The sequence below is a fragment of the Mus musculus genome, chromosome 16, assembly GCF_000001635.26.
Source record: "Mus musculus strain C57BL/6J chromosome 16, GRCm38.p6 C57BL/6J".
Classification (NCBI taxonomy): domain Eukaryota; kingdom Metazoa; phylum Chordata; class Mammalia; order Rodentia; family Muridae; genus Mus; species Mus musculus.
Genome location: NC_000082.6, coordinates 15,976,304 through 15,992,910, shown reverse-complemented (window position 1 = coordinate 15,992,910; position 16,607 = coordinate 15,976,304). Strand labels below are relative to the sequence as shown.

The 16,607-nt window shown below is 40.5% G+C and overlaps 1 protein-coding gene across 8 annotated transcripts in view; it reads left to right on the top strand.

Annotated features, from left to right (window-relative positions):
- The window catches only part of Spidr (scaffolding protein involved in DNA repair), a 257,628-nt gene that overhangs the window by 153,941 nt on the left and 87,080 nt on the right, over positions 1–16,607 (top strand). The window contains exon 1 of one of the 8 annotated variants that reach the window (XM_030249065.1): positions 13,703–13,721. The exons of the other annotated variants lie outside the window; for them this stretch is intronic. The gene's annotated coding sequence lies outside the window, so the exon portion shown is untranslated. Of the gene's footprint in view, positions 1–13,702; positions 13,722–16,607 lie in introns of those variants that run through there. 8 annotated transcript variants of the gene reach the window in all.

Here is a 16,607-nt window from a genome sequence, read left to right as displayed (position 1 = left end):
ACACACACACACACACACACACATACACACATACACAGAGGATGGGGGGTGGGGCAGAGATGATACACATGGGAACAGAGAGAAAGAACTGGGGTAGTGAGCAGTCCTTTTTATAGACTGCATGCCCCTGGCCTAGGCAGGTGATGACATAAGCCATTGCTAGGTCCCTGGGAGCTAACAGGCACAAATGTATATGTGTATGTGCATATGCAGCTAGATGCCCTATATTATTAATGTTGGAGGCCATACGAAGTCACTCTTCTACTTTATTATTGAGACTAAGTCACACCCAGAGCTTGCTGATGAAGTTAGTCATGATGATAGCTTGTAGGTTGCTCACTAAATAGGCACACACACAAAAAATGGCATGTGTTCCTTCCAACACCCTTTCTTCCTCTTTTCTTTTTCCTCATGCACTACCTTCTTCTTTTCCTTTTTCTTTCCTCTTTCCTTTCTTCTATGCAAAGTTTGTTGCTGTTGTTTTTCACTTTGAAAGAAGTTCTGTCCCTTGCTTTGATCATGGCCAGCACTAAAACACAGCACAGAGGTTCTCTGTGTGATTTAATGAAGGCCTTAGCTATCTCTTCTCGGGGGTTTAGCTGAAGGCCAGAGCTTCCCAAAAGGCCTGACTGGGAAGGAGTGGAATGCAGCTCTGACATCACAGCCTCAGCTCCTGGGAATGCTTTGCATTCTTCTTCCTGGCAGTGGTGTAGTGGCTTCCAGCAAGGAAGGAGTACAGTTCCAAAAAGAAAGAAAAGGGGGGAGAGAAAGAGAGAGGCAGAAGAAGAGAGAGAACTGGTTATAATGAAACTATTGTTGTTTGAGAGGTATTTTTATTCTAAACCAAATTAGTAATTGCAACCAGATGTCTTAGATTTTGAAGCTCCTGAAACACTGAGTTTATTAATTACTTTAATAGCTGAACTGTCAGGGTTTTTGCTTGAAAAATCTTGAAACTTTTTAAGATTTAAGGGGACTGGTTTACAATATCTCTGTAGTTTGATTGGTTGTGGTTTCTGTAATGGTCTTCATCTGTTGAAAGAGTTTATTTGATGTGGGGTGATTTTTCACACAGTAACAACAATTAACGAAAAAAAGAGCAAAGAGGGTATATGGGAACGTTTGGAGGGAGAAGGGGAGAATTATACATTATGTATAATCTCGAAAAATAAAAAATACACACACGTATATGTTTGTGCATATGTAGGGGAGGGGGAGAGGGGAGAGAGAGGGACTGCTGAGAGTGATAGAGTGATAATGCACACCTTTAATTGAAGCGCTGCTGTGGGGTGTGGCAGAGACGGGCAGATCGCTAAGCCTGGTTTATATAGCACGTACTAGTCTTGCCAAGGCTATATAGTGAGACCTTTCCCACCACACACAAACAGAGACAGAGAGAAACAGAGAGAGACAGAGACAGAGACAGGGAGACAAAGAGAGGCAGAGAGAGAGAGAAAGATAGAAAATAATTAAGGAAAAAGCATCTTTCCTGCTGTGCATCAAGAACCCTGATGAACTGAGCTGTAGACAGTATGCAAGCAGTTTTGAAGCTTGTTAATCTGAAAAGTTACTTTTGAAACAAAACTGCAATCTACTAGTGAATTTTGTGCTGTTTGGCTGTCCACTGGGAGAAGAAAACCATTCTACTGTCTGCTGTAGAGTATTTGTCCTTAGGGGATTGGGTTCCCAGTGTCATTTCTGGTCCTTAATCTAGTGTTCCAAGTAGACACCCAAAACAACATTAAGACGTTAAAGAGCCTGGTGCAGCCTGTGCATGTAGGCAGCTCCTGAACAGAGACACGAAACAGAGTGTCACTTCCTGACTTAAACTTTAAACTCAAGTTGTCTTTTTCCTGTCTCCTACTTTCTAAAAAGCTGTGTATAAGTTTAGATACTCTCAACTTGTTTTTCTGCATTTTAGAAATAAAATATTAAGCCCTTTAAAAATATGCTGCATAGTTCCCTTTGACTATCACATAAACAATAATTCTCAAGTTAGGTATAAACCCATTTGAGTACTTCCTGTTGTACAGAGGCTGAGTCACTAGTAAAAGTTGTCAGAAATGTGGAAAAGTGCATGCCAGTAATGTCATGTATCCTCATCCATTGGCAGCATGGCTTTTGGAGATTTTCTTAGAGTTCTTGGCTAAACAAAACAAAATATGTGGTTCTAATTCTGTTTTATTTTTGGAAGTAAGGGTGGGTGTAGAGGACAGACTATTGCTTGAGATGGGTTTTCTGTTAGTTTAAAATTGGCCAAAGTTGCTAGGCATGTGTTTAAGTGTATACTTTTGTATAGTTCATTAGGATTTGGTCAACAAGTTTTTTTATTTTTTTGTTAGAAATAAAATATTTTCATACAATATATTATGATCACAGTTTTTCCTCTCTCAAGTTTTTCCAGCTTCTCCCCTCCTTCCTACCTACCTAGCTCCATAGCATCTTTCTCTTTAAGAAACAAACAGGCAAACAAAACAGTTTAAAATAATAAACAACAAAGAGAAAGCACAAAACATAAGCATACACACAAAAATATTTAAAAAGCTATAAAATACAAAATTGGAAATCATAATGTATGATCAAAAGACCAATCAGACAGAAAGTGTCCAAAGTAGTGAGACAGAAAGTTTACAGAAACACCATTGGGTTTCCTGTGTGGTGGCCATCTACTGCTGGACATGGGGCCTGCCCTTATATGTGGTTAATATCCCCAGTGATATGCTATTGGAGAAAACTAGTTTTTCTTTGCATGTGGACATCAGTAGGAGACAGCTTCTTAGGTAGGGATGAGTAATTGTATCCACTTCCTGCTCTCAGTGCTGGCACCACATGTGATTTGAACCTGTGCAGGCCCTGTGCATTATACCACAGTCTGGGTCTTCAAATGTGCATTAGTCCTATTGTGTCCACAGACTTGGTTTCCTCAGTGTCATCCATCTGCTCTGGCTCTGAGAACCTTTCCACCTCCTCTTCACCATAGCTCCCTGAGCTTTGTCATGGGGAGAAGGGTGGCTGGTTAAAGACATTCTGTTTAGGACTAGCTGTTTCAAAGTCTCTTACTCTCTCTGTCTTACATAACAACACAACTGTTGTTCTCTTCTCCTTTGTACCCCATGGGTGACCTACCTGACTACTCAGACTGGTGTGCTGGCTCCTGCCTCTAAGTGCAAGTCATATCTTTGCTTGTATATAAAGGGTAGGTCTCATTGCACCTTCTGCCATAATACCTAGAAAGGCCTGACTCTAATACCAATTTCCTAAATTGCCAGAACCTGAAAGTATTGATAAGTTTGTCATTCAGCTGGTAGGAGAGTGGATTCAAATCCATGCTATGTGTTCTTTGGCTGGGATTCTGGAGCTATTGAGTTGCTGGTTGGAAGTAATTTGAATAGAATATGCCCAAAGAGATAAAAATTTAGAAATTTAGTCTAATGGGGAAGTTGTAAGAAACATGTGACAGGTATACAGCTTCTTAAAAGGAAAAACAAATATGAATGAAGTTTTGGAGGGTTGAGGGTGCAAGGAATGGGCCGATTATGATCAGGATGTTGTGTGTAGGGAATATAAACTCTCTAGAGTTCTCTTCCTAAAGAGACGCCAAAACAAATAACCCAGATGGTGATGGTTATTTTAATTAAAATAAAACCCATGTGTACTTGTGTTGTAATGTATACATGTGTTTTCATGTGAAGGTGGAGGTCAAAGGTCAGGGTCGGCATGAGTTCATTAGTCACTTTCCACCTTGTTTTGTTTTCTGTTTTTGTTTTAAACAGTCTCTTCACTGAATCTGAAGCTCATCATTTCTGCTATGCTGGCTGGTCAAGTTCTTCATTTCTATAGCTCTCCAGCCCTTTCCACCTTGTTTGGCTTTTTACATTAGTACTGGAATATGAAATTAACTGTGCTGGCATGTTTACTAGACAGGTACTTTACCACTTAAGCCATGCCCCCAGCCACTGCAGTCACTTTATATAGGTGGAAATCTTGTCATTAGAGTGGGGAGTGTTCTGTGTTAAGGATGAGTGTTCCTAGTTAGTAAGAATGGAAAAGAATTGGATCCTGAAGGATGGACCTGTTACTCCAGTTGTACGCTTTCCTGCACCACTTGTGCTTCATGACTATCTACCCTTTTTCCTCGAATCTGGGAGCAAATAAATCCACTTATTTTCTCCTCTTGGTTGAAAGTTTGGCTAGATTCAATGTGGAAATATAAAAAGGACATCTTCACATGATAGCTGTTCTAGTGACCCTGGGCTAATGACTACTCCTGCTATGTTGATTAATATATAAGTGTATTCACAAAGAAAACAAATCACTGACGTAAGGAAAGTAGCTTAACTTGTAAAGTGCTTGCCTAGCATGAATGAATCCCTGAGTTTTATCTTCAGTACTGAATAAACTTAGTATAGTGGCACATGCCTATGATCCCACACTCAGTAGGAAAAGGTAGAAGGATTAGAAATTCCAGGTCTTAGGAACAAAGGAGTTTGGGACCAACCCCTGATTCAAACAATAAAGCTAAATAACACTGTGTTGAGTGCATTCAGTATTCAGTATTGTTTGATTATTTAAAAAGAGGACTAGGAATGCATGAGCCCAGTACTCAACATGAATAAATGTCTAAACAAATAAGCAAATAAAAGTTAAGTGAGTAAGATAGAGTTCAGCAGTGGTGGCACATGCTTGTCGTCATAGCTGTGGGAAGGGGAGGCTGAAACACCAGGATATTAGGGTCATCCACCTCTACTATTCCACTAGATGTTTGTGTAACTAAGTTATTTTTAGAAATGTCAGTTATGATGTAGATGAGTTGATACTTGAATAATGTTGCAGGGAAAATGGGAATATCAGAGAAAGCCTAGCACATGCTTACACTAAAATATTATCCGTTTGTAAGTCACGCATTAACATATAACTATGCATCTTGTATTTTATTTAAATCTCACAACTTTACACTTAAAGCTAGCATATGTAAAATATTACAATCAGAGTTGTTATAGTCAGGGTTCCATTTTGTGAGTTTTTAATCTTGTTGATAAAAGAATTTAAAGACAACATCAGAACAAAGAAGATCATTTTATTAAAATTTTGGAGAAAGACAATAGGTCTTACAATTTTAATTCTTGGTAATTGCTAAGAGGAAAGAAATGCTTAAGAGAGAAAGATAAAATTCATTTTTACAATAGAAATAAATCTTGTTAGTCTTCATGGATTAGATTAGATTTAATTTTGTAAGTACCTTTACGAGTTTGATTATTTGTTTATTATCAACTTGGTACAAGCTAGAGTTGTCTGGGTATAGGGAATGTCAATTGAGAAAATGTCTCCATTAGATTGGCCTGTAGGTGATTCTGTCGGACATTCTGTTAAAGATTGATGTGTGGGGTCATAGGTCAAATAATTTAATCCCTGTGGTCTGAAATAACTCTGGAATTGGTGAGAGAATGCTCCCACAATTCCCACTATGCCTTTGGGTCCTGTTTCTCACTAAATTGTGAGATTGAGCAGAACAGGATACTAATACTCTCTAGAAAGCTTGTGAGTCCTGATCCTGACCTGCCAGAAAACTTAGTTCTTAGTGACTAAGGTAACTCTCAGTTCCCAAACTGTTGTTTCCTATTGATTTGGCTTTCAGATGTATTCTCCATGATGAAAACAACATTATCACCAAGCCTAAAAAGAAAAATTAAACTTGACTTTGTTTAACTTACTAGGCAATTTATATCAATTTTTGGAAAGTGTGACTAATAGCAATTTGACCTTTAACCCCATGCCTAATAAATCCATTTTGGAAAAGATAAAAAGCAACCAGATGTGCTCTATGTATAAGCTTTTGTTCAAAACTAGTGTAAATGATTTTTGGGTGTCTCAACGACCAAAATTGAAGTCCAAAAGTAATAAATACATAGGGCTAAGAAGGCAGTCAATATATTGACCCTTGCCTCTAGGCCAGATAGGTTTCAATGGATAGATAACAGGACATCTCTCAACAGACCCTGTAGTTCTGCTAAATGACCTTTCTATTGATCAAAGAGGATGTAAAGACTCAGAGGCAAGCCAGTAACTAATGCACATTTTGCAGAGTCAGCAGTGGGAAATGAAATCAATTCTTCCTAGCAAATCAACATGATCAGCAAGTGTCTGACCTGTCCTACCAGATGGTATAACTAGTAAAGTCTATAGGAGGATGGAACTCCCTAAAAGAAAGTTGGAGGAGGAACTCAGAGCAGGAACTGAAGCAGAGGCAATGAAGGAGAAGTGCTTATTGGCTTGTTCCTGTAGGCTTGCTTAGCAGTCTTTTTATACAACAACCTATGTGTTCAGGACCCACAGTCTCCTTGATTAGTAGGAATCAAATTTTATTCTTTTCTTTGTTTAAATTTGGTAAAAGAATGAATAAGTCTTTTAGATATGGCAGTGATGTCCTTTTTTTAAAGATGTGGACTGGTTAGGAGGAAACCCAAAGAGAAAGAGCCACTTACTCTGACCACAGTGTGTTGGAAGTTTATAACCATGGGGGAAGTCTGAGAGAGCCAGTTGGTCCCTTATGTAAAATAACTTCCTCAAAGCCTGAAAACCCCACAGTCAGGTCTGGTTTATATAACTCCTTGCTCTGATTTTTAAAAATGAATAAATAAAAAAATAAGAAAAAATAGACCTTGTTATATGGCAATAGGACACCCAGGAAACATACATATGTATAGCCACCATTTTTAATAAAATGCATTTAAATGAGATTAGTATAAATATAAGAGTCTTAAGTACTTATGAAGCAAGAGAAAGTGGCCTGGGGTATACAGCCCGAAATGAGGAAAGAGCCTGTAGTTTATCACAGCAATATATACACAGAAGGAAACTGTAAGTAGTAAGGAATGGAGAGTTTTAGCATCTTGACCCAAAGGAGTAGAGTCCATATCTTCCCACTATGAAGGTGAAGGAAATCTATTTGTAACTAGGAACATCAAATGATCTCATTTTGGCTTTTTCCTCAGCTCCTAGGTCTTTAGTTTTCCACGATGCTTTTGTGCTCACAAAAGAACTGGGAGGGATCAGGAAGTGTGTCCAACATGAATTTGCACTACTGCGTTGGGAGCACATGGAGGCACTAAGGGAGAGAAAGCATATTATGATGTGGATACTATAACCTACCTTAGGATGAAGTGGGCTGAGACTGGACAGTATTAGCTGAGCAGTCAAGTCCTTCAGAAATGAAGTTGTTAAAAACCGTTAATCTTGGTTTTAATAGCTCAGCAAGTTATGGGGCACTTCTGTCCAATTAGAAATTCAAACGCCTGGGGATTTAGGGCGTGTGTTCAACTGAGAGCACAGTACAGATAGTGCAAGGCACTGCCTGTACTCTCCATTTTGGTTAGAAACAGAAGGTGAAGTCCAAAGGTCATTATAACTGAGTGTCCATCCTCTGTGGCCTTCAAGCCTGATAATACTTGATAATGTATCATGATATAATTAAGACATACTCTGTCCTCCCACACCTAAGTCTTTCAGTTTGTAAAAACTGTTCATCATTTCTCCTATTGTTTCCTCACATACATATACAGTTTAATATGTTTGTAACTGACTTTTAGCTTACTGATTTATGTGCTAGACCAAAGTCCCTCTTGGCTTCTATAATTACAGCATCATTTTGGGAAGGCTGGCCATAGGCAGCTGGCATAAGTCCAGACCTCTCTTGAGGCCCTTTGCAGAACTAGAGGCCAGCAACATTTGTACATATGTGCATCTTCTTGAAGTTGTTTGATAGCCTTGGCCAACTCTGGAGGCACAAGAAACCGGCATAGGAACCAACTGGCACAGTTATGATGTGGTTGAGCCAAAGTATGTGGCTGTCCAAGTTCTCTCAGGGCCTCAGCATTTTCATACTAACTTATCAGTGGTCGAGAGAACAAGAGGGGAATTGAAAGTTGGCATGAAGTCAGAGTGAACTCAGAGATTAGAAGGGAGTTGGTAGAATGATTGATGAGCTCTTATTATTCAACAATCAGTAACCAAGAGAGAGAGAGAGAGAGAGAGAGAGAGAGAGAGAGAGAGGAGAAAAAAAAAAACGAACAGAAGTGACAAGGCTACAAGGCTACAGCTCTCTACCAAAAGGTGGTAGTTGTTGGAATTCAGATATCTCTTGCAATTTCTGAGTATAATGTAATGAATGAAGATTAGTCTCTGTGGGAACATTTTTAAGAAGGAAACTTTACTATGCAAAGAATTTTATGAAAGGTATAAAGGCCACAGTGTGAATTGAGGATGACACACCCTGTTTTGAATTGGATTTCCTGCTAGCTGTGATCAGAGGCATTCTTCCCGGACTAGGGTGAATTCAGTTCCAGTGTTTACTTGTAAAACTGAATTCAGTCATTGTGTTTGTACTTTGGCGTCCTGCCTGCAATTAAAAGTACAGAGCAGACTTCAGTTAGTTACCCTCTATGATTTTGTGTCCTTTATAAAGAGGAGGGAGAGGAGAGGGGAAAACCCAAGAGGTGACTGAGTTCATTTACATACAGTGCCAGTGGGCAGCTGCTGGCTGCCTGTGGTCACATGATTCTGTGGAGGATTCTGATATTCCACTTACTGGAATTGGGAGTGGGACAGAGAACACTCCCCTTTAATACTTCCAGTTTTGTCATAGCTGAATTATTACTTGCTTCTATGTTATTAATAAATGCAGATGAAAACTTTTTTTGGATATTTTATTTTTTTTACATTTCAAATATTATCCCCTTTCCCAGTTTCTCCTTTGGAAACCCCCTGTCTCATCCTCCCTCCTCCTACTTCTATGAGGTTGCTCCCACACCCACCCACCCACTCTTGCCTCCCTGCCCTGGCATTCCCCTACACTGGAGTATCCAGCCTTCCCAGGACCAAAGGCCTCTCCTCCCATTGATGTTCAACAAGGCCAGCAGATGAAATTTAGGATACTTCCTTTTCCTTGTTCTTTTTAAACTCTTGTGTATGTAAAAACGAACTTCTAAAAGGAGAGGTTACAGGCCCTGTTGTAGAGCCTGGTGGGCCTGTCTCTCAGTTACTTTAGAGGGAACACAAGCAACGGACACAATTGATTAAAGTTATGGGGATTATCTATGGGATGGACTTCTCCTCTCTAGAGTCATAGAAACCAGAAAAGTCTCTGTTCTTTGTAGTTTGATGGTTATATGAAGATACCTGGCAACTACTATAGAAGATGGATCTGAATGGATTGTTTTTCCAGTGCCTATGAAAGCAAGTCAGCCCTCACACCCTAAGAGGTAGTATATTGAATGATTTCCTTGATTCAAATTTATAGCCTCTGGATTTGGAAAAGACAGAGAAAAGGACTGGTCTTTGGGGGCCTGTTCCCAGAATTTACTATCTCACACTAAAGATGAAGAGGTCAGCTCAGGACCTTTGGAAAATTCCCCTTTCCCCTCCTAGAAGAGCGAGGACAGAGAGCCTATAGGCACCTCTCTCCTCCAGAAGCAAGAGGCTGATTACATTCTTCAAAAAGAACACAGGCGGGACCAACCATTGGCCATCCGAAGATAAGGAAAGCCTTTGCTACCTCATTCCCTAAGGACCAGTTTAAAAGTCACACTGTTCTGCCAATCACATTGTGCCTAGTGACTGTTGCCCAATATACCCCTGAAAATTGTATAAAACCTGGCTGAACAGGCAGTCCAGGGTCACTGCCTCTCCTTCAGGTGCAGGACGACCCCAGCACTATGGAACAATAAATTCCTCTTGCTTTTGCGTCGATCCCCAGCTCCGTGTGGTTCATTGAGAGGGTCCCTGGTTGCTAAGGTTCATCAAAGTCTTATAAAAAAAAAAATCTCGAGGGCTGAAATAAGGAGCAGTGGACTGTCTGTGTCTTATATGTCATGAATTGTACTTCTTTTTACTCCAGTTTGTCTCTGCCAGACACTCTCCCTCTCCCACTGAAATCCTTCTTCTCAGCAAGGCTTCATCCTAATTTCATGTATTTTTTTTTTTTTTGTGTGTGTGTGTGAACCACTGAGGTAAATTAGGGTTGCCTATATTAGCATGGGTGAGAGAGAATATTTACTGGAGCATGGGCAGTTTATCAGTGGTTATACTACTGAAGAAAATGGCACTCCAGCCTTCACAGCAAGCAATAACACATCCATGATGAAATATTGACTTTCAGTCTACAATCTTGTACAGTTCTTATTTCAGTAACCTCAGCTGTAGTGAGCTCTCTTAGGTGCAAAGTCTTGCACTTAACATTTTTTTATGTTTTTTTTTTTAATTTTATATCTTGGATGGAAGAACAAACTCATTTGTGCCACAGCACACATATGGAGGTCAGAGTATAATTTTTCATGTGTGTCCCAGGAATCAAATGCAGGTTATCCAATTTGGTGACAAATACCTACTGAACCATGTTGCCAGATCCCATCAGAGCATTTTGAGGCCAGAGATCCCACAGTTACTTCCAACATTGGAGTGGCTATCAAGTAGGTATAGAAAATCACAAACTTCTATAAGCAATCATGGTATGAAAACTTAAACTAATTGTCACATTACTGGAGACCTAGAATAAACAAAGCTCAAAAAAGGAAATACTCCAAAGATCACAGACCTGGGAAGAGAGGTACATTTATTGGAGTTTTAGCTCTAGGAACCCTAATTGCTTTTCACAATCAACACCTGAGGACATGCTTCTTCTTTCTTCCACAATGATCCCTGAGCCTTGGCAAGAAGAGGTGTATTTTAGATGTACCATTTAGGGCCGAGAACTCCAGACTCTTATTCTCTGCCCCTGTACTACTTGTGGGACTCTGTTAAACACCATCTACTATTGAAAAACAAAGCTGCTTGGATGAGATTTGAGAGATGCACACACAGCACACAGGTGTAGCAATACGTTATTTGGCGGTGCTTTAGGAGAGTTAGAGCAGTAGGTTATTCCCTAGTGCCTATGACCTTTCTAGCCACAGGTTCTTGGCCTCGATATGGTGGAGCAGGCCTTTAATCCGATTTTTTTAAAAAGTAATTTTTTTATTCCCGTGACATTGGTGCAACTGTCGGAACAGTGGACATGCCTCGCCAGGCCTATAATTACAGTAGCTTTCAAGGTTCTCAGCTGTAAGTCAGATGACCGTTGATATACTATGGCAGCATGCACAGCACCTGCCAGCATTATGAAAGGCAGCTGTTAGGAGTAAAGGAACTTCTGCATCAGGACTAAGTTGAATTCTTTGTGCTTCAGCAACTAGGTCTTGTAGTCACGGTCTGGAGGATAACCAAGTGCAGTGGTAAAAGTTTGCAGTGTTTGAGTGATCATTGGGATTTCACTGGCTAACACCTTTGAAAGACTTACTGAACTTTCATTTCTTAACCTGTGGTATCTAGCATTGTTGACCTTTATAAGTTAACTCTATTTAAACAATAGATGTATGGGTTGTATTGAAGGAATTTTCTGCACTAGTAGTTTTTCATATTTTTGTTCAGAAGTTCTTTAGTCTTAGTTATCTCTCTCCATATTTTTTACTCTTCCCTGTTCTTATCTCCCAAAGTTAATCCTCTTTCTCTTTGTTCTCGAACCTTGAGAGCCCTCCAGGGTTCATTCCTAATTATGGAGCTTCTGTAGGTATTCCAGTTGAAACACATCTAGAGATTCAAAGGCAACATCCACAAAAGAACTAGGATTTCCAAAATAATCTTGAACAATTAAAAAAAAAATTTAAGTATCACTATCTCAAATTTCAAATTACTACAAAGCTATTGTAATAAAAATAGCATAGTGCTGGCATAAAAACCAACATTGGCTAGTGGAATAGAATTGAAGACTCGGGCTTGGTGGTGCATGCCTTTAATCCCAGCACTCAGGAGGCAGAGGCAGGCAGATTTCTGAGTTTGAGGCCAGCCTGGTCTGCAAAGTGAGTTCCAGGACAGCCAGGGCTATACAGAGAAATCCTGTCTCAAAAAAACAAAAAACAAAAAACAAAAAACAAAAAAAACCAAATTGAAGACCCACATATAAGCCTGTATTTTTTAGGGAAGAGATGGGGGCATAGGGTGAGGGAAGAGCTATAAGCCTGTATTTTTACAGACACAATTTTTGACAAAGATGCCATCAGTACATTAGAGAAAAGACAACCTCTTCAACAAATAGTGCTGCTCAAATTGTATAGCTACATGTAGAAAAGTGAAACTAGATTCTTACCTCATTCCATGCAAAAAAAAAACTAAACTCCAAATAGACTTAGGACGTCAGTATAAAACTTAGTCCCCAGAACCTGATCGAGCAGAGTAGGGAAGTTACAGACACAGGAAAAATCTTTCTGAACAGAATACCTGATAGCGCAGGCATTAAGATCAACAAATAGTAACTGGACCTCATGAAATTTAAGCTTCAGTACATCAAAGGAGACCATCATTCGGGGGGAGGAAGCAGCCTACAAAATGAGGGTTACTATCTATAATATACAAAGAACACTGAACATCAAGAAAACAAATAGGCCAAAATAAATACTTATAAAATATAACCTCTCACACTCCTATGTTTGAACCCCGGCTGGTAGCTGTTAGGGAATTGTGGGACCTTTGGGAGTAGAGCCTAGCTGGAAGAAGTGTATTAGTGGAAAGGTAGAGTTTTAATTATATGCTGGCACCACCTCTAGTGCCATCTATCAGAGTTCTGTTTCACCAAGATGTGAGGATGTGAAGAATGTCAGGGACAAACTTATTTCACCGTAATTATATCCTCAACTTATGAGTCAGAGTAAGTTATTGCTTTCTTTAACTTGCATCTTATATTTGGTTACAGCAATGAGGAAAATAGTTAATTGATACCAAGTTAACAGTTAAACAATACTAAGACATGAGGGCTTTGTTATAGAAAACCTGGCTGTATGGTTCATATACTGCATTGTGCCATTTATTTTGTGCCATGATTACTATTCTTGGCTCTTCGACAAATACACAGTGAGAGAGAGCTGAGCGACATGAAAAATTTATGGTTTATCAGTGAAAGGAACAAGAACAAGTTTAAAGGTACAAAGCATGTGTAATAAAGAATCTAAAACTTGCACACTTTATACTTGGACAGAAAGTATACCTTAGGGGCAAACTCCTTCCTATCCAGGTATCTAGGATATAAAAATACAAATTCCTTTTAAAAGAGAATTCTTGGAAAGATAGAACCCCCAGGATACCTGCTGGAGACCAAGGATGCTGGGCTGTATCTCATGCTGGCAGTGGACCTTTGTGCTTTCCCTGTGCTGCTAGTTATGCAGATATGTGGAATGTTAGCTTTTCAAGATAATGAATACAAGCCCTAGAATTTTCCAGCATGTTGTTGCTTTGAATTCCTGATATATAAAGGCCCTATATGTTAGTGCATAAAGCTCTGGAGATATAGCCTATGTTGTAGCAAAGACCCCAAGATATTTAAGAAACCAGACTTTCATTGAGAACATGATATTTGAGACCAGTGCTTTCGAAAAGACACATATTCAGAGGTATGACATCTACTTTCTACCCATTCAAGACTGGGCCCAGAATAGAGAAAGTCGGTGGAATTTCGGTGTCAGAACTAGTAAAACCTGGAATGAGTTCTCTGGCTTGATCTTCTTTCATCCTGACTCATCTTTAGGAACCATCTTCCTTCCTTTCTCAGACAATTAAAGAAGAACTAACAGATCTCCATATCCAGGTCCTACCAGGAGTGAGCTGGTCTCCCAAGAGAGCTGACACACCTGAGAGCACAGGTGAGACCAGCACTTCTGCTCAATATCCTGGCATAAGAGTGACCTGCCCAGAGCCATAGGGACACAGGAACCAAAGAACAACTGGGAACGGGATCCTTCTGATTTATATATGTGCCCCAGAACTGACCCTGTGCCACAGCTCTCTGTACCCAGATCCCACCAAATAGCCCTGTTAAAAAATGGGGAAGACTGGTTAGTTCATATTGTTGTTCCACCTATTGGGTTGCAGACCCCTTCAGCTCTTTGGGTGCTTTCTCTAGCTCCTCCATTGGGGCCCCTGTGTTCCAACCAATAGATGACTGTGAGCATCCACTTCTGTAATTGCCATGCACTGGCATAGCCTCACACGAGACAGCGATATCAGGGTCCTTTCAGAGAAATCTTGCTGGCATATGCAATAGTGTCTGGGTTTGGTGGCTGATTATGGGATAGATCCCCAGGTGGGGTAGTCTCTGGATGGTCCATCCTTTCGTCTTAGCTCCAAACTGTGTCTCTGTACTCCTTCCATAGGTATTTTGTTCCCTATTCTAAGGAGGAATGAAGTATCCACACGTTGGTCTTCCTTCTTCTTGATTTTCTTGTAGGACAACAATGTGAACTAATAGCCCCAGAGCTCGTGTCTCTAGCTGCATATGTAGCAGAAGATGGCCTAGTCGGCCATCATTGGGAAGAGAGGCCCCTTGGTCTTGCAATTTTATAGCCCCAGTACAGGGGAACGCAAGGGCCAAGAAGTGGGAGTGGGTGGGTAGGGGAGCAGGGCCGGGGGAGGGTACAGGGAACGTTCAGGATAGCATTTGAAATGTAAATAAGGAAAATATCTAATTAAAAAAATGGGGAAGAGAGCTAAACAGAGAACTCTCAACTTAGGAAACTGAGAAGCACCTAAAGAAATGTTCAATATCCTTAGTCATGAGGAAAATGCAAATCAAAACAACCCTGAGATTCCACCTCACACCAGTCAGAATGGCTAGGACCAAAAACTCAAGTGACAGCTTATGTTGTCAAGGATATGGAGGAAGAGGAACACACCTCCATTGCTGGTGGGATTGCAAACTGGTACAACCACTCTGGAACTCAATCTAGAGATTCCTCAGAAAACTGGAAATACATTTACCTGAAGACCCAGCTATACCATTCTTGGGCATATAACCAAAAGATGACCTACCATGCCACAGGGGCATGTGCTCCACTATGTTCATAGCAGCCTTATCTGTGATAGCCAGAAGCTGGAAACAACCCAGGTGTCCCATAACAGAAGGATGGATATAGAAAATGTGGTTCAAGCTGGGTGGTGGTGGCACATGCCTTTAATCCCAGCACTCGGGAGGCAGAGGCAGGTGGATTTCTGAGTTCGAGGCCAGCCTGGTCTACAAAGTGAGTTCCAGGACAGCCAGGGCTATACAGAGAAACCGTGTCTCGAAAAATTAAAAAAAAAAAAAAAAAAAGAAAATGTGGTTCATTTGCACAATGGAATACTGCTCAGCTATTATGAACGAGGACATCCTGACTTTTGCAGGCAAATGGATGGAACTAGAAAATATCTTCTTGTTGAGGTAATTCAGATCCAAAATGACATGTATGGTATGTACTCACTAAAAAATGGATATTAGCCAAAATGTACAGAATAGCCAGGATACAATCCACAGAACTCAAAAAAGTTAACAAGCAAAAGGGTCCAAATGAGGATGCCTCAATCCCACTTGGGAGAGAGAAAAAAGCAATCAGAGGAGGCAGAGGGAGGAAGGGCCCTGAGTGTGAGAGGGAAGGGAGAGGGGGAAAGGGAGAACATTATCAGGTATTGTAATTGGAAACAGGATTGAAGCTCTGAGGGCAGCAGAATGAATGGAAACATGCAACCTAGGGAGGTAGGAGGTGGGGTGACCCTCTAGAATGTACCAGAGACCTGGGAAGTGAGAGACTCTCAGTACTCAAAGGGAGGGGCCTTAGATGAAATGGGCAACACTAGGGAGAGGGAACTTGTGGAGTCCACGTCCACTAGAAAGACGGGGCATCAAGTAGATGGATGGATTTGCCATCCCATAGTCAATAACTCTGACCCAGATTGTTCCTGTCTAAAAGAACTACAGGGACAAAAATGGAGAAGAGACTGCAGGAATAGAGGTCCAGTAACTGGTCCCAATTTGGAGTATATCTTAAGGGGAGGCTCCAAGGCCTGTCACTATTATTGATGCTATTGTGTGCTTGAAGATAGGAGCCACTAGGCTCCCATCCAAGAAGCCCATCAAGCAGCTGACCGAGACAGACACAGGTACTTATACCCAACCATTGAACTGAAGTTGGGGACCTCTGTGGTTGAATTAGGGAGAGGGTGGAAGAAGCTGGGGACCTGTAGTAGGACCAGCATTCTCAACTCGCCTGGACCCCCAATATCTTTCAGACACTGAGCCACCAACCAGGCAGCACACACTTGCTGGTATGAGGTGCCCAACACATATACAACAGAGGAGAAGATGTACCCAAACCTCCAAAGACTTGTGGCCCTAGGGAGTGGGGAGGTCTAGTGGGGTGGAGTCGGGGGGATTGGAGTGTATAGACATCCTCTTGGAGACAGAAGAGGAGGAATAAGATGATGAAATGTCGGATGGTAGACTATTAGGGGTTAAAGATAATTAAATAAAATAATAAAAACAGTGGTTATATGGAAATATACTTAGTTTTGGAAATTATGTAAGAAATACCTTAGAAACTTCTTTGCAGGGTTTTTTTTTTTTGATGTTTGGCAGAATATTTATTAGCATATTGGGGGAAATTTATATCAATAACTTGAAGATGAAATTCCATGCAAAGTATTTTTCCTCATATTTAAAATGCTTTTTTAAAATTAATCATTCCATTTATTTATATCTCAAGTGATATCCCACTTCC